Source organism: Cervus elaphus, chromosome 21, assembly GCF_910594005.1.
Source record: "Cervus elaphus chromosome 21, mCerEla1.1, whole genome shotgun sequence".
NCBI lineage: Eukaryota > Metazoa > Chordata > Mammalia > Artiodactyla > Cervidae > Cervus > Cervus elaphus.
Genome location: NC_057835.1, coordinates 43,130,569 through 43,157,401, shown reverse-complemented (window position 1 = coordinate 43,157,401; position 26,833 = coordinate 43,130,569). Strand labels below are relative to the sequence as shown.

The 26,833-nt window shown below is 37.1% G+C and overlaps 1 long non-coding RNA gene across 2 annotated transcripts in view; it reads right to left on the bottom strand.

The window, feature by feature from the left end:
* The window catches only part of LOC122678978, a 40,448-nt gene extending 13,825 nt beyond the window's left edge, over positions 1-26,623 (bottom strand). Inside the window, exons 1-2 of one of the 2 annotated variants that reach the window (XR_006336303.1) lie at positions 26,504-26,623; positions 20,086-20,201 (exon numbers count right to left, since the gene is read on the bottom strand). This is a non-coding gene — a long non-coding RNA (uncharacterized LOC122678978). Of the gene's footprint in view, positions 1-20,085; positions 20,202-25,982; positions 26,117-26,503 lie in introns of those variants that run through there. The other variant, XR_006336302.1, reaches the window with a different exon arrangement.
* Between the last annotated feature and the right edge of the window lie 210 nt (positions 26,624-26,833).

Sequence of the window (26,833 nt, the reverse complement as noted above, 5' to 3'; positions counted from 1 at the left end):
GAGTTTTAATTGAGTAGTAATTTCAATATTTAGACAGTTTAAAGGTAGAAATACATCTATTAACATGCTACCTTTCAATTTTTTTGGAAAACTTAATATACATCGTAATAAATAGGTGTCAGAATATATCAACTAAGGGATGAAATATGCTATCAAATACCATCAAGTAAAAACTGAATGACATGCTTCCTAATTGTTTTTATAATTCCATAAAGTGTCAAATATTGAAGAGAGAGGGAAGAAAGTATTGCTTTTCCCCTTCTCTTCCAGGGGAAGAGGAGTCTTGAGTATCTTCAGGAGCCTATCTAGAGGAGTCAGATAGTATAGACAGATAATCTGATTAATTCACACTTTCATATTTTGCTATGTATGAATGACCACAGCAAATCTTTGTCATTGTTTCATTTCTTATAATTGTCACAATATTATTTTTCTTCTGTACTCAAAATAAATCATTTGGGTTACTTCAGAATATTTGTGTATAATTAGAAGACTTAAGGCAAACTCAAGACTGAAGGGAAGGAACTACTATCAAATACCCTGAACTAATATCAGAACAAGAATTTGAAACATAACAAAATAATGTTAACAAGATTGACAGACAAGTTACCTAAGCAACTGTTGTTGTTGTTTAGTCACTAAGTCATCTTCGACTCTTTTGCAAGCCCATGGACTAGAGCCTGCCAGGCTCCTCTGTCCATGGGATTTCCCAGGCAAAAATACTGGAGCTGGTTGCCATTTCCTTCTCCAGGGGATCTTCCTGACCCAGGGGTCAAACCCACGTCTCCTGCTTGGCAGGTAGATTCCTGACCACTGAGCCACTTGAGAAGACCAACTTAAGCAATAAATTATCATAAAACAGAAAGCCTTGACAATGTTATATAAGTATTATATGTGAGGAAAGAACACGTTAAAATACTATGTAGAAAATTTACTTTAAACATATGAAAAACTGAATTTTCATGTATGGAGAATGAGTGAAAATTATTGATATTGGAGAATATATGCAGATCTTAAAAATCTATACAAGCATATCTTGGAGATATTGTGGGTTTAATTCCAGACTACTGCAATGAAATAAATATTACAATAAAGTGAGTCACACAAATTTTTTGGTTTCCCAGTGCATGTGAAAGTTATATTTACACTAGACTGTAGTCTATTATATGTGCAATAGTACTGATCTTAAAAAAAAAAAAAATTGAGGTAATGCATTAATTTAAAAAATACTTTATTGCTAAAATATTCTAACCATCATCTGAGCCATCAGCAAACCCTCATCATTTTGCCAGTGGAGTGTTTGAAATATTTTGAGAATTACCAAAATGTGACACAGAGACATGAACTGAGAAAATGCTGCTGGAAAAGTGATGCTAGTAGACTTGCTCCATGGAAGGTGGTCACAAACCTTCAATTTGTTTTTTTTAAAAAATCTGCAATGCTTGATAAAGTGAAATGCAATAAAACTAGGTACCCTTGTACTTTGAATCAGTGATAAAAATGTATTTTACCTAGTGTGATGATTAATTTGATGTATCACCTTAACTGAGCCATGGGGTGCCCAGATGTTAAGTTAAATGTTATTCTGTGTGTATCTATGAGCATATTTCCAAATGAGATTAACATTTTAATTCGTAGACTTTATAAAACAGTCTGTCTTCCTCAATATGGGTGGTCCTCATCCACCTGAATAGACTGAATAGAGTAAAAAGTCAAGCAGAGAAATTGCTCTCTCGGCCTGATGGTCTTGGAGCTGGGACCTGAGTTTTCTCTTGCCTTCAGGATCAAACTTGGACAAAAAGTTAACAAGATAGGCTCTCCTGGTTCTCAGGCCCCCAGACTCAGACTGAAGTTATACCATTGCAACTCCTGGGATTCCAGTTTTTTGCCTCCATGAGCACATAAGCCAATTCTTTATAATAGGTCTCTCCAGATAGATAGCTAGATAGATAGGTAGATAGCTAGCTAGATAGCTAGACAGATAGATAGATAAGGCTACATATCTCCTATTGGATCTCTGTAGAATCTAAACTAATACACTTAATAATACTATTTCCCCCTCATTTCCTTTTTAGCAATTCTTTAAAACAAATTTTAGAAACATTTCTTTTTAATTAACAGATGGTTCTTTTTAATTAGTGCATGGTTCAAGAAAAAATTGCAGACATCTCAATTTCTGAAGCTATTTAATTAAAGTGAAAACTAAAGTACCACTGAGAATGAAATAGTGGAAATATCATATAACTCCGAGTCAGAATTTTGCTGACCTGAATTCCAGTCCTGACTGCTTCATTATTAATTTTCCTGAGTTTTAACCACTGCATCTGTAAATTAATGACTTTGGACTGAGTGGATGTTTTTCAAGCTTCTCTTAGCGACACAACTCTTTCTTCAAATGAAAACCCATGTGGAAAAGCAATATATTTTGCACTTTACGTAAACATAGTAGAGAGAGTGTCCATCCAATAATCAAGCACCATGGGAGGCAAATTGGAAAGCACTAAGCCAGCTGGTGCCACCCAACTTTAGCATGGGGCATCCTCCAACTGGTCATGTTTTATTAATCATAAAACAACATTTATTGACATCTGGGCTGCACACTTTATATATTTTATTTCCTTTATCCATCTAGCAGTAGATGAAATGAGGCCCAGTTCATTAATTCGTCCAGTCATCATACAACTAGTAAATGGTTGAGCCAGAACTCAGACCCAGTACAATTTGACTCCAGAGCCCATATTGATTCTCAGAAGCATTATTATTTGGTAACTATTTACTAGGTACTAGGCACAGTGCTTGATTAATACTCATAATTATCATAATCGCTGAGTAGTATTATCCTCATTTTGCAGGTATGGAAACTAAGACTTGGATAAGTTAGGGAACCTACTCGTGTTCACACTTTCAAAAGTTATTTATGTCCCTCCTTTCTTTGGCATCAGTACGCAATTTAGAATTCCCTAGCAATTTAGAATTTTTCAGTCCCACCAAAATTCTATCATGATCAGTAGTAAATGTTATTGTTCCCAGAAGTTGGATATGGATTGTGAAAATGTGGTTTCATGGGGGGGTGAGGGGGGGAAGTGAGGAGGTGTTTCAAAGTTAGCCACTAAAAATGTAGAGAAAAGACAGTTCTCTTTCAGAAATATAGCATCTCATTCTTTTGTAATGGTATTTATAGACTGTTCAAGAGTTTAAAGATAATCACTATTATTACTAAGCCCATAAATAAATTAATTCCACTAAGAATAAAAAATGATCACCTAATGAATGGGAAAATGTTACCATCTTTAAATTAGTAGATATTTAAACTTTATTCCACATTTTCTACAAATATTGTAAGAATAATCTCCATCTTTTCAGTTTTCTGAATATTGAATATTAACATTCTAAACATATACACATCAATAGCCTGAAGAGAGAACATTTGAACCTCCAAGAGTAAACAAACATAGAAATTAAGTTTAAAATCCATAAATTAAAGAATATTTGCTTTAAATTTTTCCTATATTAAAGCCTCTTCAATTTCTTACAAATAGAACATAAACAGAAAATGATTTTAAAGAGATATTAAGCTTCAGAATTAGTTCAAGATGGTGGAGTAGAAAGACATGTGCTCATTCCCTCCTGTGAGAATACCGAATGCAACTAGCTATTGAACAACCATTGATGAGAGGATGCTGTAACCCACCAAAAAAGGATACCCCACGTTCAAAAACAAAAGAGAAGCTTCAACAAGACAACTAGAGGGGTGCAATCATGATAAAATCAAATCCCATACCCACCCAGTGGATGATCCACAAACTGGAGAAAAATAATACCAAAGAAGTTCTCCCACTGTTGTGAAGTTTCCAAGCACCACATCAGGCTTCCTAGACTGGGAATTTGGCAAAGGCACTAGGTATCCCCAAGGAATCTGACTTTACAGGCCAGCAATATTTGATTACAGGACTTCCACAGGCCTGGGGGAAACTGACTCCACTCTTGGAGGCGACAAACAAAATCTTGCATGCACCAGGACCCAGGGGAAAGGAGCAGTCACCCACAGGAGACTGAACAAGACCTACCTGAAACACATAGTAATCAAACTGAAAAAAAAAAATCAAAGACAAAGATAAAATATTAAAAGCAACAAGGGCAAAGTGACAAATAATGGGGAACTCTCATAAGGTTATCAGCTGATTTCTCAAAAGAAACTCTACAAACCAGAAGGGAAACAGCACGATATATTTAAAGTGATGAACAGGAAGAACATACAACCAAGAAAACTTTACCCAGCAAGACTTTCATTCAGATTTGAAGGAGAAATCAAGAGCTTTACAGACAAGGAAAACTTAAAAGAATTCAGTGCCACCAAACCAGCTTTATGACAGATGCTAAAGAAATGCTTTTGAACTGTGGTGTTGGAGAAGACTCTTGAGAGTCCCTTGGACTGCAAGGGGATCCAACCAGTCCATCCTAAAGGAGATCAGTCCTGGGTGTTCATTGTAAGGACTGATGCTGAAGCTGAAACTCCAATACTTTGGCCACCTCATGTGAAGAGTTGACTCATTGGAAAAGACCCTGATGCTGGGAGGGATTGGGGGCAGGAGGAGAAGGGGACGACAGAGGATGAGATGGCTGGATGGCATCACCGACTCGATGGGCATGAGTTTGAGTAAACTCCGGGAGTTGGTGATAGACAGGGATGCGTGCTGCGATTCACTGAGTTGCAAAGAGTCGGACATGACTGAGCGACTGAACTGAACTGAACTGTAAGAAACCTCTCTAGGCAGGCAACACAAGAGAAGGGAAAGACCTGCAAAAAATAAGCCAAAAGCAATTAAGAAAATGATAATAGGATCATATGTATTGATACTTACCTAAAATGTATATGATTAAATGCTCCAACCAAAAAACATAGACTGGCTGGATGGATAACAATATGTGCATGGATGCACTTCCACTTCCCACATCACTGTACTTAGCCAATCAAATTGTATGTAATTATTTTATATTGTTAGGTTAATCTTGTTTCCATTATGGCTTGAAGTTGTAATTATCTTTTAAGTTTTGTCTGGCTATTGATTGTGAAAACTGATAAACATCTTTTATGATTGTGATTATTTTATTAATGTGATTATTCATTTTAATATCATGATTGGTCAATAGAAGATAATAGGGTTTTATATCCTTAGATAATATAAGTATGTAATATATGTTAAAGTGCTGCACTCAATATGCCACCAAATTTGGAAAGCTCAGCCCCGTGGCCACGGGACTGGAAAAGGTCAGTTTTCATTCCATTCCCAAAGAAAGGCAATGCCAAAGAATGTTCAAACTACTGCACAATTGCACTCATCTCACATTCTAGCAAAGTAATGCTCAAAATTCTCCAAGTCAGCCTTCAACAGTACCTGATCCATGAATTTCCAGATGTTCAAGCTGGATTTAGAAAAGACAGAGGAACCAAAGATCAAATTGCCAGCATCCACTGGATCATTGAAAAAGCAAGAGAGTTGGAGAAGGAAATGGCAACCCACTCCAGTTTTTGCCTGGAGAATCCCACGGACAGAGGAGCCTGGCAGGCTATAGTCTATGGGGTCGCAAAAGTCAGACACGACTTAGCGTCTAAACCACCACCACCACATTTCAGAGAGATTTGGAAGGCAGAAAGAAGAAATGGTTGTTTCCCCATCACTCTTGGCTCTTGCTGCTGACAACATAGAAATTCAAAACTTTCCCATAGCTGCACTCCAGTGTCTGTGTTACAGGTCTGTGGACATTAAAACACAGAGTGACTTCCTAGTCTGGATTTCTGTTATCCGAGTCACAGCTTCACCTTGCTCTTCCTCCAGAGTAAGAGGCAGTTGTTACAGTGAGGAGTAGCGGCCACCTCTGAGACTGTAGCTCACCTTGTGGTTCAGCTCTGCGTTATTCTGGGAGCCAGTCCAGAAAGTCTGGTCCAGCACCTGTTCTTTCCACACTCTCAAAATTGTGTAAGCACCTGTTATCTTGTATTAAATTCTTTTCTGCTTAAAAAAAAAAAAAAGCAAGAGAGTTCCAGAAAAACATCTACTGCTTTATTGACTATGCCAAAGCCTTTGACTGTGTGGATCACAACAAACTGTGGAAAATTCTTAAAGAAATGGGAATACCAGACCATCTATCTGCCTCCTGCAAAATCTGTATGCAGGTCAAGAAGCAACAGTTAGAATGGGACATGGAACAACAGACTGGTTCCAAATCGGGAAAGGAGTACATAAAGGTTATATATTGTCACCTTGCTCATTTAACTTATATGCAGAGTATATCATGCGAAATGCTGGGCTGGATGAAGCACAAGCTGGAATCAAGATTGCTGGGAGAAATATCAATAGCCTCAGATATGCAGATGACACCACCCTTATGGCAGAAAGCGAAGAAGAACTAAAGAGCCTCTTGATGAAAGTGAAAAAGGAGAGTGAAAAAGTTGATTTAAAATTCAACGCAAGATCATGGCATCTGGTCCCATCACTTCATGGCAAATAGATGAGGAAACAATTGAAACAGTGACAGACTTTATTTTGGGGGGCTCCAAAATCACTGCAGATGCTGACTGCAGCCATGAAATTAAAAGACACTTTCTCCTTGAAAGAAAAGCTATGACCAACCTAGACAGCATATTAAAAAGCAGAGACAATACTTTGCCAACAAAGGTCCATCTAGTAAAGGCTATGGTTTTTCCAGTAGTCATGTATGGATGTGAGAGTTGGACTATAAAGAAAGCTGAGCACCGAAGAATTGATGCTTTTGAACTATGGTGTTGGAGAAGACTCTTGAGAATCCTTTGGACTGCAAGGAGATCCACCAGTCAATCCTAAAGAAACAGTTCTGAATATTCATTGGAAGGACTGATGCTGAAGTTGAAACCTTATTACTTTGCCCATCTGATGTGAAGAACTGACTCATTTGAAAAGACCTTGATGCTGGGAAAGATTGAGGGCAGGAGGAGAAGTGGACGACAGAGGATGAGATGGTTGGATGGCATCACTGACTCGATGGACATGAGTTTGAATAACCTCCAGAAGTTGGTTATGGACAGGGAAGCCTGGCGTGCAGCAGTCCATGGGGTCACAAAGAGTTGGACACAACTGAGCGACTGAACTGAAGTGATATTATTACAACCACCATTTCATAGAAAAGTCTCCACTCACTTTTTAAATCCAGATGTACGTTAGAATTATCTTGGAATTTTTTGAAAAACACTAATGCCCAGGTATCATTTTTTTCTCCAAATTTCCAAATGTGATTATGACGAGCAGCCATGTTTAAAAATAACGAGACTGTATGATAATCTCTTGCTTTTATCTTGCTCGTTTCATTTTTTGTATTTCATATTCAGTGCTCCCATTTCATTTAGTTTGTTTTCCAGTTTCTCAGTCTCTTTTTTTGTTATTGTTCTTTCTCAAGTCTTTACCAAGTATAGTAGAAAATTTTTTGCATACATGTATCTATACATATATACTGTATATGTATAGATATATAGTATGTATAATATATATATATATATATTAGAAACTTAGGGAATTTTTGCTTAGCTAAAAAATGCATGACATTTTGGTTCCATTTGTTCTAATTTATATTCACTTAAAACTTTGATATAGTTCCATTTATTCTGGCATCTAGTATTACTGCTTAAAGTCTAGAAAGCTTATTATTTTAGTGATGTTTTTAAAAAAATTGAATGGAGCTTGAAACTTCTAATCCAATTCTGAGAATATAAAGAAATACTATGTTGTTTGAAAAAAAGGCAAACAACATTTTGGTTTCAGAAATAATCTATAGATAAATATGTATGTGCCTATATTGTTACCATTTTCAGTGCAGTTTTTATATTTTTTAATAAATTAAGAATGTAGTCCAAAAAAATGTAATTTACTAACTGGGAAATGTTCACTCCTTTCACAGTATAATGATTTCCATATTCTAAGAGAGATCTCTAAAATTAACCATCTAATAAACAGCATTTCTTTAAAAAATAAATTCCTGCACACTAAAAAAAGAGAGATTGAGCTTCAAATATTAAGAAATAAAGTGCTGGATCCCATCCAGAAGTAAACCGGTAATTGCGTTAAAATGTGGATGCTGAAATCTTTCCCTGAGCTGCCTCTTGAAGTTGACCAGGTCATGCTAGTGACTGCCAAAAATCCAAAATTGGCACTTCTTCTCAAGTCAGTGTATAGGGGTTGGCCAGCTGGAAAGTTGCCTGAGGAGTTCCAATAATTTGAAAATCATCAACATAAATTTTCTCCCTAAAAAGAATGCTTCTTCTGGGGGAAATTGAACCACTCTTCCAGAGGGCTGTTGACACATAGGTACCTTGCAGACAGCACATCCAGGAATTGGCCTGAATTTATGCTTACAAGTCCAAAATTGACACCCACTTGGAAAGAATGGAAATGCGCACAGTCCCATTTCCTAAGAATTAAGGAGCCTTGGTTAAAATAAATCCATATTAATGTTGGACATAAGACTTAATTTCGGGTAAGAGTTCTCCATCCATGCTAGAATCTTTCACCAGTGGTTCTTTAAATAGCTTTCAGTGGAAAATCAGCGATTTCTGGTATAATTGAGAGCGGGATTGAGAAATTAACGAGTTTTTCCTAACAAAGTTACCATTAACGCTGCCAAAAAATCCTTACTAAAAGTAACTTCATGTTACCTGACTAAATTGCCCTGTACAGTATATTAAACACTAAGCCAACAGCACATTTAAAAGGTCTATTGAGGGTAGCCAAGAGCCTTATCACTCAACTTCTGGAATGTTCTATCTATAAAATCAAATTATGTAAGCTATTTACAGAACAATATTTTAGGGTACTCTTTGATCAGCTTATCGCCTTCTATCAGGGAATTTTTAACACAAAGATAGGCTTTGTTTCTTTTCTATTTGCTTTTCTTTGCTTTGTGATCTTTTCAACCCCAAGAATTCATATTCATGAAGTGGATGATAATCATCAAAATTTCCTAAAACACTCCCATGAAAGACAAGCCAGAAAAAGTGATGATAATCAGCTGAGGGGACAAAAATCTGAGAATTATCATTCATATTCACTAACACACTGTTTTAAAGAAGCGTTTTTATTTTCTTCCCTATGAAGGAAACAGTGGAGAAAGTCAACAACATACCCATTTAATAAATGATGGCACTGATGCTTTAAAATGGTCTATAAGCCTAGGAAATATAAAATAATGTTTTATGATAACATAGTATTTTCACATAAATCATGACCATCGATTATTACTTCAGCCCTCTGAGTGACTAGATAGGAATAATTAGTCCAAATTTATAGATGAGGAGACAGGGATAGCTGTTTAATTGCCAGCATGGTGAGGAGCTACATGAATAAAACAACCAAGAATAATGACACTAACAATGTTGGAAAAGAAGAGAACAGGGCAAGTGTGGAAGCAGAGATGGGGGGAGAGTGGTTAAAAGTAGAAGCCATAACACTTACATCTGTCTCACGTAGATAATTTTAAGTGCTACATTCCTTCCAAAATTCTATTTCCTATTAAAATGTCTAGTTTGTTTAAAATATGCGGATTCTAGAAAAACGATACTGATGCACCTATTTGCAGGGCAGAAATGGAGATGGAGATGTAGAGTACAGACGTGGGTATGGGGGGAAGGGGATGAATTGGGAGAGTATCACTGACATATACTCACTATTATGTGTAAAGTAGATAACTAGTAGGAAGCTGCAGCTTGGTGCACTGTGGTGACCTAAGGGGTGGGATTGTGGGGGGCGGTTCAAGAGGGAGGGGATATATGTAAACACACAGATGATTCACTTTGTTACACAGCAGACACTAATACAATTGTAAAGCAACTATATCCCATTTTTTTTAAAGCTGACAGATTGAACTATTATCCTACTTAATGTCCAAACCCATAACTTCATTAGGCCAGGAAAAGCATTTATATGCAGATGTAGAGTTCTCTTGATGAAAGTGAAAGAGGAGAGTGAAAAAGTTGGCTTAAAGCTCAACATTCAGAAAACTAAGATCATGGCATCCGGTCCCATCACTTCATGGCAAACAGATGGGGAAACAGTGGAAACATTGGCTGACTTAATTTTTCTGGGCTCCAAAATCACTGCAGATGGTGATTGCAGTCATGAAATTAAAAGACGCTTATTCCTTGGAAGAAAAGTTATGACCAACCTAGACAGCATATTGAAAAGCAGAGACATTACTTTGTCAACAAAGGTCCGTCTATTCAAGGCTATGGTTTTTTCAGTAGTCATGTATGGATGTGAGAGTTGGACTATAAAGAAAACTGAGCGCCGAAGAATTGATGCTTTTGACCTGTGGTGTTGGAGAAGACTCTGGAGAGTCCCTTGGACTGGAAGGAGATCCAACCAGTCCATCCTAAAGGAGATCAGTCCTGGGTGTTCATTGTTAGGATGAGATGGTTGGATGGCATCACCGACTCAATGGACATGGGTTTGGGTGAACTCCTGGAGTTGGTGATGGACAGGGAGGTCTGGCGTGCTGTGGTTCACAGAGTCGCAAAGACTCGGACATGACTGAGTGACTGAGCTGAACTGAACTGTAGAGTTCTTTAAGCTGCTGAAAATATTTTACTTTTTACTTCATGGTGTAAAATGAATTTAAAGATGAACCAAAAATAAATAGATAGATACATTCATTTATCAAACATTTGCTGAGTGTATTTTTTTGTAAAACTTGCCTCTCTCATGATACAGGTGTCATCTCAAGCGCTGCCTTCTGAAATACACCAGGCCTACCTAGCTCTAGGGCTTCCCTTGTGGCTCAGCTGGTAAAGAATCTGCCTGCAATGCGGGAGACCTGGGTTTGATCCCTGGGTTGAGAAGATCCCCCGGAGAAGGGAAAGGCTACCCACTCCAGTATTCTGGCCTGGAGGTTTCCATGGACAGTCCGTGGGGTTGCAAAAAGTTGAACACGACTGAGCGACTTTCACTTTCACTTCTACCTAGCTCTATGGTCAGCCCTTGCTCCCTTCCAGCCTCCATCTCATTAGGCTGTTCAATGTCACTCGTAACAAATCGCTATTTGAAATGATCTTTTCTACTTTTTATATATTCATTTCATGTCCCCTGCTTGCAATCCACCCTAAACTGGAAGCTCTTTGAAAGGAGGAAGTGCGTCCATTTTCATCAAGGCCACCATCCTCGGTGCCTTGAACAGGGTCAGGGTGCTGTAAGTGCTCAGTTTATAATGAGGAGAAAATAAAAATCTAAAAGAGCTACCATATTGTACATTTCTTATTGTTTTTGTTGTTTAGCTGCTAAGTCATGTCCAACTCTTTTGCGACCTCTTTTACTGTAACCCTCTGGGTTCCCCTGTCTATAGATTTCCCAGGCAAGAATAATGGTTGCTATTTCATTCTCTAGGGGATGTTCTCAAACCAAGGATTGAACCTACGTCTCCTGCGTTGGCAGGCAGATTCTTTATCTCTGAGCCACCAGGGAAACCCACAGTTGTTAACATAAAACAGTAATTTTGCACATATCATTGCAATTGATTCTCATGAAAATAATTTGACATGGCTACACTTAGAATATGTTTCAGAAACATCCTTATATGATTTTCCAAGCTCATAGCTCACACAACATAAAACCAGTGTTCACAGACTGTAATAATTGTTGAAAGACACCCGTGTTCTCAAGATGTCTTCAGTACTACACATTCGCCAGATTGAGTTCCATCTGCTTTGTTCATTCTATGTTCCAGATGTAGGAGCAAGCAGCAAGCCCACACAAATTTTCGGTGAACTTCTGTTTCCTAAACAGTAGGAAGCACTGAGAACTACAGGAAAATCCACCCACTTAGCTTCTCCAATTAGCCCAGCTGTGCACAAATGATAAAGCATGTTTCTACACAATAGAAGGCTAAAGACAATTCGCTTCTCTTTGCAAGATAGTATTGTTTGGGGCTTCCCTGGTGGCTCAGTGACAAAGAGCTTGCCAATGCAGGAGACTCGGTTGGATCCCGGATTCAGGAGACTCCCACATACCCTGGAGCAGTTAAGCCTGTGCTCCACAACTTCTGAGCCTGTGCTCTAGAGCCCAGGAGCTGCAGCTCCTGGGCCCGTGTGCCGCACCTACCAAAGCCTGTGTGCCCGAGAGCCTGTGATCTGCAAGGCAGAAGCCACCACAATGGGAGGCCCATTACCACAAGTAGAAAGCCCCTGCTCACTGCAGCTAGAGAAGAGCCCAGGCAGCAAGCAATAAATAAATGAACAAAATTTTTAAAAATGATAGTATTATTCAATATAAGAAGGAAAATCTCTATTTTAAAAAGCATACCCTTAGTTACTTGGATCATCACTATTTCTTTAAGACAGACACAGTAATGCACATTATGTATTTTAGAATCTACTTTTTGGTTTCTGATTATAAAAGTGTTGTCAGATTTCTGTCTCATTCAAAATACATTCTATTATCTTTAGGTATACACAGCTAGATTTCACTTCTTAGCTCCACAAACAGTTAAGACTATGTGCCTGAGATCTGGCCAGGAAGAAATGCACATTTATGGGCAAAAACATCAAGAAGCAACTCTTAAGAGGTAGAACCCAAAAGACTTGAACAAAGGTGGAGCCACAAGATAACAGAAGCTTGGACCCCTGAACAATAACAAAGAGACACCTCCAACAAGGCAAACTCCCGCTAACTGACTTAAATGACATATAAATTCCTATTCCATTAAGTCAGTGAGATCTTAGGAATATTCTGCTGTTTGACTAATGTTATTTCCCATTCATATTATTTATTATAGAAGCTTGAATAATACAAAAAGATATTGCCTATTCTTACATATTTATTATTCTAAGTGAACTTCAGAATTATTCTGTTGGAATTTTAATTAGAATTACAATGGATATATACATTAATTAGAATAACTATTTCATAGTTTAATATTGCATATTGTTATCAAGGGTATATGTGTCCATTTATTCAAATATCACTCTTCATTTAGCATCTATATATTCCTTGTTATACTTATTCTGAGGTGTTTGGCTTGTTATTACTTTTTTTATTATTTGTAGTTATAACTGGAATATATTCCCAATATCATTTTCTTCCTTATGGTTGTATCAAACCCATTCTATATATTAATATTTTGTGACCACATTATTGGATTCTTCTATTCACTCTAATAGTACTTTTTCCTATTGATTCTCTTGAGTTTTTCAAATGTATAAAATCATATTATCTGTAAGTAATGACAATCTTGACCCTTCTCTTCCAATGTTTATCATCATTATTTCACCCGTATGTCTAATTTCATTGTCTAGAACATTTCCAGATAATTAGTAAATAATAGTTTACTAAAAAGCAACAGACACCTGACTTATTTCTGACTTCAGGGAAGACACATGAAGTGTTTCATCACCAAGAACAATTCTAGAAACTGGCTTGAGATATGCGTATCATTTTATTTAAAGAAGTATTATTCTCCTACTGGTTTATGAAAGATTTTTCTTCTTTGACCTGTAGTCAATTGTACTAGAAGGTTTCATATTGTTAAACAGTCTTGCATTCCTGAAATAATCCCCACTTGGCCATGGCATATTACTCTTTTAATGTAGTGCTGGATTTTATTTACTGTCTTTCATTAATATTCATAAATATGAATATTATCATATTTATCACTTTCTTTTTTGTGGTGTCTTTCTCAGATTTTGGAGTCAGTGTCATAGTAGTTTGGGCTTTTTTTTTTTTTTAATGAATTGGAATGCTTTATTTTCTATGCCTGAAACAATTTAAATTGCATAGGAATTACCTGTTCTTTGAAGGTTTGAAAACATTCATCCATGAAATTCTTTGGTATTTTTACAGGCCAGGCCCTGATTTAACAACATAATGAATTCCTTCCATGATCATTGTTTGGTTTAGTGTATCTATGTCTCTTGAGTCAATTTTTGTTATTTCCAATTTCTAGAAAATTGAGAAACTTGTTTCTGAAGTTACCTGTGTATTACATAATATTGATAAAAAAGTATAAATTCAATATTTTTCAAAAAGATTTTGTAAAGAAGATATTGCCAAAAGTATGTTTCATGGATGTTAATAGGATTGTTGCTGGTGAATTTAAGGTTCTCGCTTCACTGCAAAGGAATTCAGAGATGAAGTGATAGCAAGAAATGGATTTATTTAGAAAGAAACACATTCCACAGACAAGAGTATTGGCCATCTCAGAAGATGAGAGAGAGAGGAAGAGAGAGAGGGTGAGGCTTCAAGATACCATGGAGTTAGGTTCTGTGGATTAGGTAATTTCACTGTCTAATGAGTGGGAGGATTATTCCGATTATTTGGGGGATGGGGCAGAGGTTTCCCTGAATTGGGTCATGGCCCACTTTTTGCTCTTTGATGGTCAGCTTCAAAATTGTCATGGCACTGGTGGGCGTGTCATTCAGCTTATGTATTACAATGAACTGTATGATGCATCTCAAGGTTCACTGGAAGTTGAATACTCCGCCATCTTGGACCTATTTGATTCTAACCAGTTTTCGTTAATATCCTATGGCTATATCACTCTTTTAAAGACTGTCCCATTCTCCCTTCCCCCCTGTTTCAAGATAACATAAAAAGAGAGTCTAGGATCAATATAATTGGGAGATGATTTAGGGTAAATATGATATCTTTCTCTGCAGTACTTCTCAGAGTCCTTGGTATTCTTATGTATATCTTGACTTTAAAGGGAGTCAGTGAATATAACCATTTTCATACTTGACTGGTATTCTTATGTATATCTTGACTTTAAAGGGAGTCAGTGAATATAACCATTTTCATACTTGACTGTAAAAATTTCCTCTTTTATTTCAAGGACCATCCCATGAGACTTGTGTGCTCTAGTACACAATTTGGGCAAGAGATCTGAAGAAATCTGTAGGGCAAGGTTATTATTGCAGAAATATTTTCAGTATTGATGAAACTAGAGTGTTCTGGAAGACAATCCTTTCTAGAAAACTCATAAAAATACATTAAAACTATATGAACTTCAATGGCTTAGAAAGACATTTGGTTTCATTTTATTCAGACATTTTTCACACTTATACTTTGGCCGGTACATCACTCTTAAAAATCCCAAAGACACTAAGTATATGTAAAAGATAAAGCTGCAACAATTTGAATATTAAAAACAAACATTTGAATAAGTTTTGTTTTAAGTAACTAGTGTAGAGTTTTTACTTATATTACCTAATATATCACTTATTTAAACAGGAGGTATTTTCTACACAATAGAGAATGACCATGGGCTTCCCTTGTAGCTCAGCTGATAAAGAATCTGCCTGAAATGCAGGAGACCTGGGTTTGATCCCTGGGTTGGGAAGATCACCTGGAGAAGGGAAAGGCAACACTCCATTATTCTGGCCTGGAGAATTCCATGGACAGAGGAGCCTGGTGGGCAATAGTTCATGGGGTTGCAAAGAGTTGGACAAGGCTGAGTGACTTGCACTCACTCACTCAGACAGTGACCATAAAAATCAAACTTATTTTCCTCCATGATATTATGCTGTTTCCAACTTACAGATAAAGAGATTTTATATCCTTTCTATGCAAACATGCTTTAGAGACCTAATCTTTAACAACTAACCCATAATGGCATCTGGAAAAATTTCAAAAACTGGGGAAAGAAAAGCGAATGCCAATGTGTGAATACATCATCAATTATAGATGTAACATTCAAACAGAACATGCTTGGAAGTTGATATTTCCTCATTTTCTGAGACCTATCAACAACAGACTCTGGGCCCAATTTGAGAGCAACATTCAAGCCTCCCAGACAACAGAATGGATGGGTAAAGCCTTCTTGCATTTGACATTTTCAATACAATTCTTAGAAAATTATCACCCCAAGCTTAATTTGAAAAAAAAAAAAAAAAAACAACACAACTTGAACTCTATTGCCCTTAGTAGTTTGAAGGAATTCAGAGAAACAAAAGGAAGTCTTGAATACAGCTCTTCCAAGTATCTGCCTCATTGGTATGGCTTCCTTTATGATTTAATTAAACAAGTATCTACATAGAAACAGTGAGCTTCTACCAGAAACCTACAGAAGAGTTTGGCACTGGTGTGTTGGAGCTGGCTTGTATGCCTCAGGAGAGTCAATGTGTGCTTTTCTTCCTAACACTGTGTTAGGTAACCTCATGTTGGTGGCTTTAAGTTGGCTGCAGTAGGAGAATTTATACCATGGAAATTGGCAAACATTGCAAATCAGGACTTTGTTTATTCAAAGAATAGTTATTAAACATATACCAGCATACCTCTGTAATTATGCGAAACATGACAACGTCAATATCAATCATTATAAATTATGCTCTGTTTGATAAATGAATTGTATAATAAATTATGAACTCAGTCATTCCAAAAGTTCCTCCCAAATTACATGTACACACATTTTATTAGTTTAAGATAGTGACTGCACACTCGCACATTTCCCCAAACATTTTAAATTACTTCTCCCTCTTTCGTTCCCTCCTCCTTTAAGCATGATCATATTTATTCCCTTAGTGCAAAAGGGAAAATGAAGAACTCTTTATATTCAGAGCTCTCTTGTCACTTGGGTCAAAGTAAAGGTATTTCTTATAATAAAACATTCAGGTCTCAAAAAAAAAAAGATAGTGACTGCAAATTCTACTACAGTGATGTGCGTGCTAAGCTGCTTCAGTCATGTCTGACTCTTTGGAGACCCTATAGACTGCAGCCCTCCAGGCTCCTCTGTTCGTGGGATTCTCCAGGCAAGAATACTGGGGTGGATTGCCATTTCCTGTTCTGGGGATCTTCCTAACTCAGGGATGAAACCCATGTCTCTAACCTCTTCTGCATGGCAAGTGGGTTCTTTACCCCTAGCACCACTTGGGAATACATATCTTAACTACAATGTTAGATTATGCATTCCAATATTTGACATAATTAACTAAATATTTTCGGTGTGAAAACCAGTTTACCAAACTTGAGGACTTTTTTGAGTGGTTTGGCACATGCTTTCCTAGTTATACGATAATGAATTTGTATATCTCAATGGTTTCCCCTATATTTCTCAGAAATCTAGATCACAAAATTTAGACTTCAGCACAATACCATCTATGGATTTGATCTTAACATTTGGCTAGATATTTTCAGGAGCCGTAGATAATGTTTGTGTTAAGGAAATTATTTGAAATTTACAGATTTAAGTGGAAGATTTATTCAAGATATTCACATTTCTGTGTATTGATTATAAATTTCAAAAAGGGGAGATTTACTCTTGGTGCTGGAATATGATTTTCTTCATGCAAAACATTCATCTTATTTATTTTACAGCAAGTTGAAAAACTCTGTTAATCTGGTGCACATATAAGTCTCAAAATGTGTCAAGAAAAATACTGTTATTTTCTGAAATATAACTTGTTGAAATTATTTATTTACCCACCTTTCTACACACAGAGGCACACACACACATCTGTTACTTTTTTAAATCACATAATCTGAAGTTACTCATGTGAAACTCTACATAAAGTAAAAGAAAGTATTCAAATACACCAAAAATGAGCATTAATATAGCTAATAATTTTTGTTCACACACTTGACTCTGTACTTCTTAAAAGCTGCAGAGAAAGGCAGGGAGAGTTGTATGTGCCTTAGTACTGGAAAAATAAAAACTTTAATTTTTCCAGGGAGACAGTATTTCCCCTTGCTTAATTCATTTAATAAATTCATCCAATAAATAGTTATTAATAGCCTACTGCATGTGAGGCACTACACCAATGCTGAGCATACAGAAATTAAGCAGCCATGGAAGGTGGATATAAAAATCAGAAGTGTAAATGAGTAGAACATGTGTCTTCCTGTATGGATACGGAACACTGTGGGGCACCAAATGGGTGAGTAATAGATTTAACCTAGGATGGGTGATCACGAAAATCTTTACAGAGATTTTTTTCCCAAGAAGACTTTAAAATTAAATGTATCTTTGTATGGCAGGTATTTCAAGTAGAGAGTGGTACAAGCAAAGGAACAAAAACCAGTAACAGCAGGGCACATTTAAGGAACTTCCAGTACTTTCAGTTCTGCTGGAGTATAGAGTTTGGGGAGATGGAGAAAGCTTGAAGGTCACAGTGCACAGAGAGTAACAGATAATAGGAAAAGAGAAGTGGGTATATCGACAGTGTCTACTCTCAGAGAAAATAAGCCTAAAGCATTGGCAGTAGGCAAGGAAGCTAATAGGGAGAGAGAAGCGATTTCTAGACCCGGAGTTCTCAATGTGTGTTAGGAAAGTAAGAGACGGCAGTGACAATGAAATATTATTAGGGAGCCTTTCAGAGGTAGAGGAATTCAAAATTTGCCCAGGCTCAGAGAATTTCTGTGGTGTGGGATGACCATGATGAAATAAGAGGGAAAATAACTAGAAATAAAGAACTCAAGGAATTGAAAGTCTAAATCTGGCTACAATACCCAACTTAATGGGAGGAACTGGGGTAAAAGAGGACTGGGAAGCCATAACGTATCTATGTTTCACTTGATTTTTAACACAGGAATCATTTACTAACTTTATTTTCCTCAAAAAATCTTGAATGAGGCAAATCCAAGTGTTATTTGCCAAGCATGTTTAGATCCTATTTTTTCTCACTATTTTTCCAGTGAGGAAACTAAGACTTAGCAAAGGCAAGTAAACTAGTAAGAAGCAAAGCTGGAACTAAAACCCACAGGATCTGACATAACTGCTACTCTTAATAGTATACTGGTCTAATTACATAATCATTTAAATAGGAATAACATCTACTTCACAGAGGTGGAATTACAGATCAGTAAAGTCTAGAAGTGGTTGAGTGTTGTTAATCCCCTTTGCCTTGAGGTCAGGTGGTTTATAAATGTGTGTGCTTGTGTTTATAAATAGTCATTTATTAGCTAATTCATTCTAGAAAGAACTTTCTGAGTGTTGAATGAATATGTGTGTTGTATGTGTCTGAGCACACTGAATTACAGTGACTGAATTTGATAATACACAGGGACAGAAATAATTATATTCAGAAGGGTAAACTTTCAAAAAGCTTTAATTTATCTAAAAACAAAACCTTATAGCACTTTCTCTGCATGCAGCAAGTCCTAATTAAATTATTCACCCTTCGTTAACTCATTAGTATTCATTACAATGTAATAGGCATAAGAGGTATCAAAGAATCAAAATAATATGAATAATATTATGAACAATAATTTATGAGCAATATTGAACAATTATGAACATATTATGGGCAAAAATATGAACAAGAACTCCTAAATGCTTTTTTCATAAGAATTTTCTCTGATGTCTACCTGGAGTTTTACAGTTAAAAATAAGAGAGATAAAGAGAGAATGTAAAGGTGGGGGTTGCTAATTATTAGTGGATAGGTTTAGATCATGGCGGGGACGGGGGGAACCTTCCCATGGAAAAAGGGAAGGTTATGGAAAAAGGAGAGTGAACTATGCTGATAACAATTATTCATTGTTTGCAACAAACTCTAATAGAGCAAACAATATCCTAATCAATATCTCCAACTTTCTTCAATATTCCAAAAATATAAAATTGGGTTTCAATTCTGTTTTCTTTTAATTATGAGCCAGTTTAAATTCTTTAAGATTTTTTTTTTAATGTAGTTTTTGTTTTTGTCTGTCCAGACTATTTTCCTAGTATTGCCCTTATTTTGGTAGCAGTTGGGCTTCTCTGACCAAAGACAATGGATATGTGAGCCATGTCTGGCCAGTCACAATCCCCCACGTTTTGGAAGTTGGTGACTGTCATGGTGGTGCCCACATGAGCCAAGAAGAGGCAATCAGGATCCTGAGTGATGTTCATATAATAGAAATTACTCTCTTTTCATGTTTTCCGTAAAGTCAGTAAGCCAGGAACACTTTATCCTGTGGCTACTTATGAACATCTTTACCAGGAGGAGGAATTGAGTCCACCAAAGAGAGAAGCTGATTCTGGAGTTGGAGAATGAATGAAACTAAAACAGCTGGAACACTTAGATCAAGCCATGACTGCAATCCACCCACCTCTCAAACACATGACCAATAATTTCCCGAGTTAGTTTGTTTTCTGGTTCTCACCATTCAGAGAGTCATGATTAATATTTCAGACCTGGATCAAAAGCTGGTTTCTGATTCCAACTAGTTGGGCAATCATGGGCAAACCATTCCTTCTTCCTGGGTCAGAGCCTCCTTACCTGTAAAATGATTGAAATAAAATTGATGGCTGGATCTTATCTATTCTAACATTCCATGATTCTATAATTCGATTATATAAAATGACTATTTCACACTGTACCCTAGTTTTGCTCAAAGATCATTTCTTTTATAACCATTTTCGTGATTCTGTCTCTGTATTATTCCTACACAATGGAATCAACAGAGAAGAAAAGAAATGGTATACAAAAGGGAAACATAAGCTGTGACATTTTGAAGGATTGTTTTTGACTTGGCACTGTTTTCATAAGACTATGAACTGTAAGTAAGTTACTTAAATAAAACACACTCATTCTCTATAGAAACAATCCAAGTATGTTTCTTTATAACTAAAGTTTATTCTTAAATTTTTATCTAAACATAAAACCATAATATATATCAATTAGATTTTCATTAAGATAAGTTTATTAAATACTTATCCTGATGAAGAGATAATTTACATATCCTACAAACTGGGTCTCTTCGGGTCTCATGCTTAGTGCTTTGCTCTGCACATTAAACACTCAATAAATGTTTGTTAAATTAAATTAAAGGAGTTGCTTTAACTGCAGCTCACATGCCCTTCCATGATTAATGAATCATCACTAAGTGAGAAATTAATGAGTGTGCTCTGCACATCAGGAAAAAAAAAAATGTGTTCTGTTTTGGAGAGGGACAAAATTTCACAGCAGGGGAAGAAGAGTGGCAACTGCAGGAATTAACAAGAAAAGAAGCTTGCAATTACTGCTACTGACATGTGGATAAACTCAAAATAGCTGCCAAAATCACTACCTGTGAGCTGTCGCACACTGTAGTTTCAGATTAATCAAGACTTCACAAAAGCCTTCTCTGTACAATGCAAAAGGAACAAAGGATGGAAAAATTTATCCAAGATAGCAGCAAGGCAGAGACAACTCTGAAGTTTAGATTTCTCACTGCCGCCATGTTTCTAGGCCCTCTGCCCGTATATTTCTTCCTATGTCCCATAATCAAAGAACCAGAGCACACAGGGCATATCAGACCAGCCAGGTTGACCTGAATGAAAAGAGGAGGCAAATGAAGATGGATGCTAAAGTAGGAAAAGGGAGTAATTCTGATTCCACATGTGGTAGGTCCAGGGATTAACAGCAAATCTAAGTGATCAGGCAATACATGGCAGGAAGATCCCAACAGCTAAATGTGGGGCATGATTATTAGTGGGAAGCACATGCAGGCAATTAGAAGTCTGAATAAGCAAGCAAACGGGAAAGGAGACAGAGAGATCCAGAAGCCTGGTATTAGGTAGAATTGGGTAAGATTCAGGGAGAAGAACAAGTCATGGAGAAATTAAGCAGGAAATTGGGAAAGGTCACATTTGTGTTCAAAGGATTTACAACACCCCTTATTGCAACTGGGGCACAAGCAAGGGGCCAGGTCTTTCATATGGGATGGCCTGACACTAAGTCAGCAAGTTACTGTTGCAAGCCTCATTAATATTTCTTAACTATGAACAGAATTGGTCTTGGGCCTGGATCAGTGTAAGCATGATGAAGACAGCAGGTGCCAAGTGTCTATCAGAGAGGGAACATTTCACTAGCGCCATTTCCCTTTTTATGTTCTTCAATTATTTGATTTGGGAGCCAGATGGGGAAAAAATCACACAACTGAAACAGCCGCTGTACTTAGGCACCATGTAGCCATTCCCTCCCATTTGACCACTTGGCTTTGTAGCCTAGCTTTTCCATTATTTGTTTGGCTCCTAATGATAGCACTAGGCTCTGATGAAATATTAAGTGCTGTGAATAGACACTACACACAGAATTGGCAGCCTTGGAAAATAATGAGTAGATTTAATGAAAGGAAGAAATAGGCAAAAAAAAAAAATCCCTGGATTTCAGAATTCTGGCAAAGCAACTCCAGGGCCCTCTCATTGCACTTAAGTAGCTCTACATATAGGAAGGAGGCCATTCTTCCTTCTCATTGCTGTTGCATTTGGTCACTCAAGATGAAAGATTGGTTTCCATTCAGAATAATTAGCTGATTACTGGTTAGAAAATTAAACCAATGATTCCTCTCTTAGTTTTCTATTCCCCAATTTTTCATTAATATCTGCTGACCCTCCTTCCCTTTTAAATCTGATAAAATACAGTACTCAATAATTTCCTCTGAAAGACTGTCCTTCCTTGGTATCAGTAACTAACAAACACACATTTTTGTGCTGCATTTTTTTTTGGTCAAAGGATGAATGGGGGTAGAATATAGTTTTCAGATTTGACATTGACTACCATTGACATTACAATATAATAGCAATTAAATATCATTGAAAAATAGAATAATGATCAACTGAGCCAAATTCCTCCTACCTCTGTCAATTAATCATAGTCTAAGAAGTTTCTCCTTTGCTACAAAGTTACACACACCCACAGCAACCTTCACATAGTCAGGGACTTTTTAGTATTGAAAGTTTAAAACTCTATGTGAATTAGTTTTCTTCCACTATAACGGGATTGGCTTATTCTTTGTTGTAAGATACAGTCATCTTAACATTTTTAAAGGTTATAATTTTTATTGTTCCCTGATTAGGACACGGTACTATCATGAGGATCTGATTAAAATTATGATGACATATGTTAATTTTATGACTCTCAACTCTAAAAAGTGATGTGGAAATTTAAATCCACAATTTAAAGAAAAATACAGACTTGATATGGGATGAAAGAAAACTTGTTAAATTTTACATCAAAATAACTGCTAAAGAGAAATGATGAACACATAATATAGGACGTTGTAACAATTAGGGTTCACTCTTGCCAAAAGGTTATTTTCTCCACTTATGATTTTAGGTTTTACAATGTAATCATCAGACCAGTAATAGCTAATCAGGGCATAAAATAAAGTTAAAAGGTTTTACCAGCCTTATAAACATTTGCGCTGCAAGATTTTTCACTAGTTGAAAGCAACAGCCTGTTCGGTAGCTGAATCTAGAGCATGTTAGAATTGTACCATGTGCTGTTTCAAAGAAACATCTGACTTAGCTAAGAACACGCTTTTGATTTATTAGTTGACTTCTGTGCAGACATATGTGATTTCTTGATTCCTTTATTTGTGACACACTTTTGATGCAATCAACCCTCATGTTCTCTTCTTTCCTTTGAGTCCTGGTAGAAAATACAATCAATCATTGAAGAAATGTAGTAGGCTAACAGCCCTCTCTTGAACATGATTTTCTTTTTTTATCCTGCTGTTTTAAAAATATATATATTTTTTTTTTGAAAAGAGAAAATAAGTGAAGTGATTTAATGGTGAACTTCTCTGTACATTTTCAAATTTGGGCTCCATTGATTTTTAAATTTTGATATTGGAAGTGACAGAGTGATAAATACTTGTATACTAGTTTGTTTTTTAAATAAAAACAGAGCGTTGTCATATCTTCCTGTACCTGGAATTCCAAAATAAAAATGGAGTTTGAAAGATCAGGCAGGCAGATGCAAGTGGCAAGCCCAACAGCAACAGTAAAGGAAATGCATTTTGAGTTAATACTTATTAAATATATGCTACATGCATTTTACCTGGATTATCACAGGTAACATTCCAAATAATCTATAATTCAAATTTTAGCCTTAACCTCATTTTGCAGTTAAAGTAACTAAGTTTGAAATTTAGGTCACTGCCCAATGTCACAGGGTTAGTGAGCTACAGAGCCTTTATTCAAACACAGACCACTTTGCTTCATGATTTGCAATAGTAAGTAATTATCTCTCTCTTGTCAACTTTAAAACATGCTAAATCATCCAGACTCTCTTAACTTTTGTTTCCTAATCCCTAAAACTTAAATGATATTATCTACCTCTTCAGACATTAGGGAAAAATAAATCAATTTAAAAATAAAACTCTGGAACTTCCTTGGTGGTCCAGTGGTTAAGAATCTGCCAGTGACGCAGGGGACACAGATTCGATCCCTGGTTGGGGACATGCCTAGGGGCATCTAAGCCCACGACTACTGAGCCTCACCCTCTAGAGCCTGTGCTCCACAACAAGGGAAGCCACCACAAAAAGAAGCCTGAGCACTGCATGTAGAGAAAGTCCACACACCTCAACAAAGACTCAACACAGCCAAAGAAAAGTGTTAAGAGCCAAGAGCAGTAAGGCATAGACTTATACAGATCTGAGGAAACCATAAAGACTTCTCTTTTCCAATTTGAAACTTTCTGAATGATTTGCCTAGAGAATTTTATAACTATCCTGCATCACCGTTATTTTAGAATGAGGACTAGAACCCAGGTGACTAACCAACTATATTCTTTTCGCAACTACCTTGAAATGGAGCCTGATAATGGTCATCATCACTGGCCTGCATCTCTCTCCAGTACATTCCTGGTGGTTTTAACATATGATCGGTCCTCTCTCGGCTCTCTCATGGGATATAATCTCATGATGGGTTTTGTGGGTTTTCCTTAATATAGCCACTCCAACATGCCCACCTCTCTCAAGCATAATTTTTCCCTTCATCCACCATCAGCCAGGTCAACCTAGGCATTCCTAACTTACTGAGAGTTGGCCGTTGTTTTTCTAGGTTTCCAAAAGCCACCACAGCAGCATATGTGCCCCATGACTAGAGTCTTTGCTAGGGTGTTAATCCTTATTTCCCAAGAAAGTGCCCTCAGGTTAATACATTCTTGCTTATTCAGGCTTACATTTTGGTCTGTTGACCAAGCAGTCTTAAAAATCCAATCTGTAGTTATTGGCTTGGCAGCCAGAAGAGATGAATGAGGGCTGAATCTGACCAGGGTACCAACTGACCTGTGGGTAGAGCCTGCAGCATCTTCCAGCACAGCTGCAGTGCCAGCTCTTTGTATAGAAGGGCAGGGTGGCCACCTCTGCACATCTGGAGGCTTCAGAGGGGCTGTAGAGTCAATATCCTCAGGGACACCCAGAGAGCCCTGTCCCACTTCTCAGAATTCCCAGTTTTTCCCTCTAGAACTCTGACCTTCGCAGGGCAGATCTGCCTCGGCCAAGGGTCCAAACATCTCAGCAACCCTCCTAATCAATTCTCCTCTCTACCATTTGATTATACCTGCCCTTTAACTATGCTGAAACCACCCAGGCTCTCCAGTTTTTACACTTAGCACTTACCATTTGTTAATGGTAGGCCATCTTTCATCATCATTCAGCAGGGCTTCATGTCAATAGAGCAGTAGTCGGCCAACTCCACTGCCTTTGGAGGCACAGTGGCCTGTTTTGATCACTTGTGACTACAATTAACAGTCCCAGGCCAATCTCTTACATTTAAAAAAATATATTATTATTATTCATTATGATTTATTTATTGGGGTATAGCTGCTTTAACAGCGTTGGGTTTAGTTTCTGCTGTACCATGAAGTGAATCACCTACATGTATACATATACCCGCTCTCTCCCACATCCTACCCATCTAGGTCACCACAGAGCACTGAGTTGAGTCCCCTATACTGTACAGCAGATTCACACTAGCCATCTATTATACCCGTGACAGTGCACATACATCTATCCCAATCTTTAGCATGATGTTTGGGGTTAACTTGAAAAAGTGGTTTTAGTTCAACTCAGCTTCCATCTCATCTAACGGCCCAAAGCTAGGCTTACTTCAGGCATACAACCTGTGCAGAGCCTTGCCCTCAAAAAACTCTGCTATTGCCATCATGACATTCTCCAAAATCTCATTTTTGCACTTGTGTTTTTTAAGCAAAGTCCCATGGAACAATGGAACACACACATGAGCAGAGGAGATACAAGCAAAATGCATATCAGTTTGCACTGCTCCTTACCTCCCAATTCACACATAGTGTTTGTGTGTCCATGTACACTGGATTCCAGGGGACCCACCATAAGTGAAGGTTGAGAGAGATGCTAATCAAGTAAACAGTGTGTTGCTTCTGCAATTGAACCAAAGAGGATTCGCTTCCTGTTTGAAACAGAATTACTTTTAAAAGAAAGAAAAGCAATGGTGTTACAAGAAACATGAACAACCAAGGAATTTTATCATATCCTTTCATACTCATATTAGTTCCAGTTATTAATGAACTTGGGCTTCCCTGGTAGCTCAGCTGGAAAAGAGTCCACCTGCAATGCCGGAGACCCCAGTTCCATTCCTGGGTTAGGAAGATCCTCTGGAGAAGGGCTAGGTTACCACTTCAGTATTCTTGCCTAGAGAATTCCATGGATAGAGGAGCCTGATGGGGTTGCAGAGTCAGACACAACCGAGCAACCTACTTCCTTCCTATTGATGAACTATTTTACATTGAAAATTATAACACAGAAGGAATGGAAAAAGAACAGGACAACTCACATTCCCTTCAGTCCTTCCTATTCATCAGTAAGCCAGAAGGAGAAAGTGTTGGTGAAATGTGCATGTCAAGTAGTGAAATAAAAACAGTTGAATTAGTTTTATGCAGAGTTTCCACTGTTCTGGTAAGAAAGAAAAAAAAAGATATTCAGGTACAAGTAACAAAAAATCACTGTATGATTTTGGTGATTCCACATAAAAGTTAAATGCTTTTCTATTTGCCGTGAAAATAGACATTGCACAACACAAAGATGAATGGCAAATTCATGCTAATAACTTCAATTTTTAATTTTTCTTTACTTAGAACAACATTCAACAGCAGATGAAAAATTC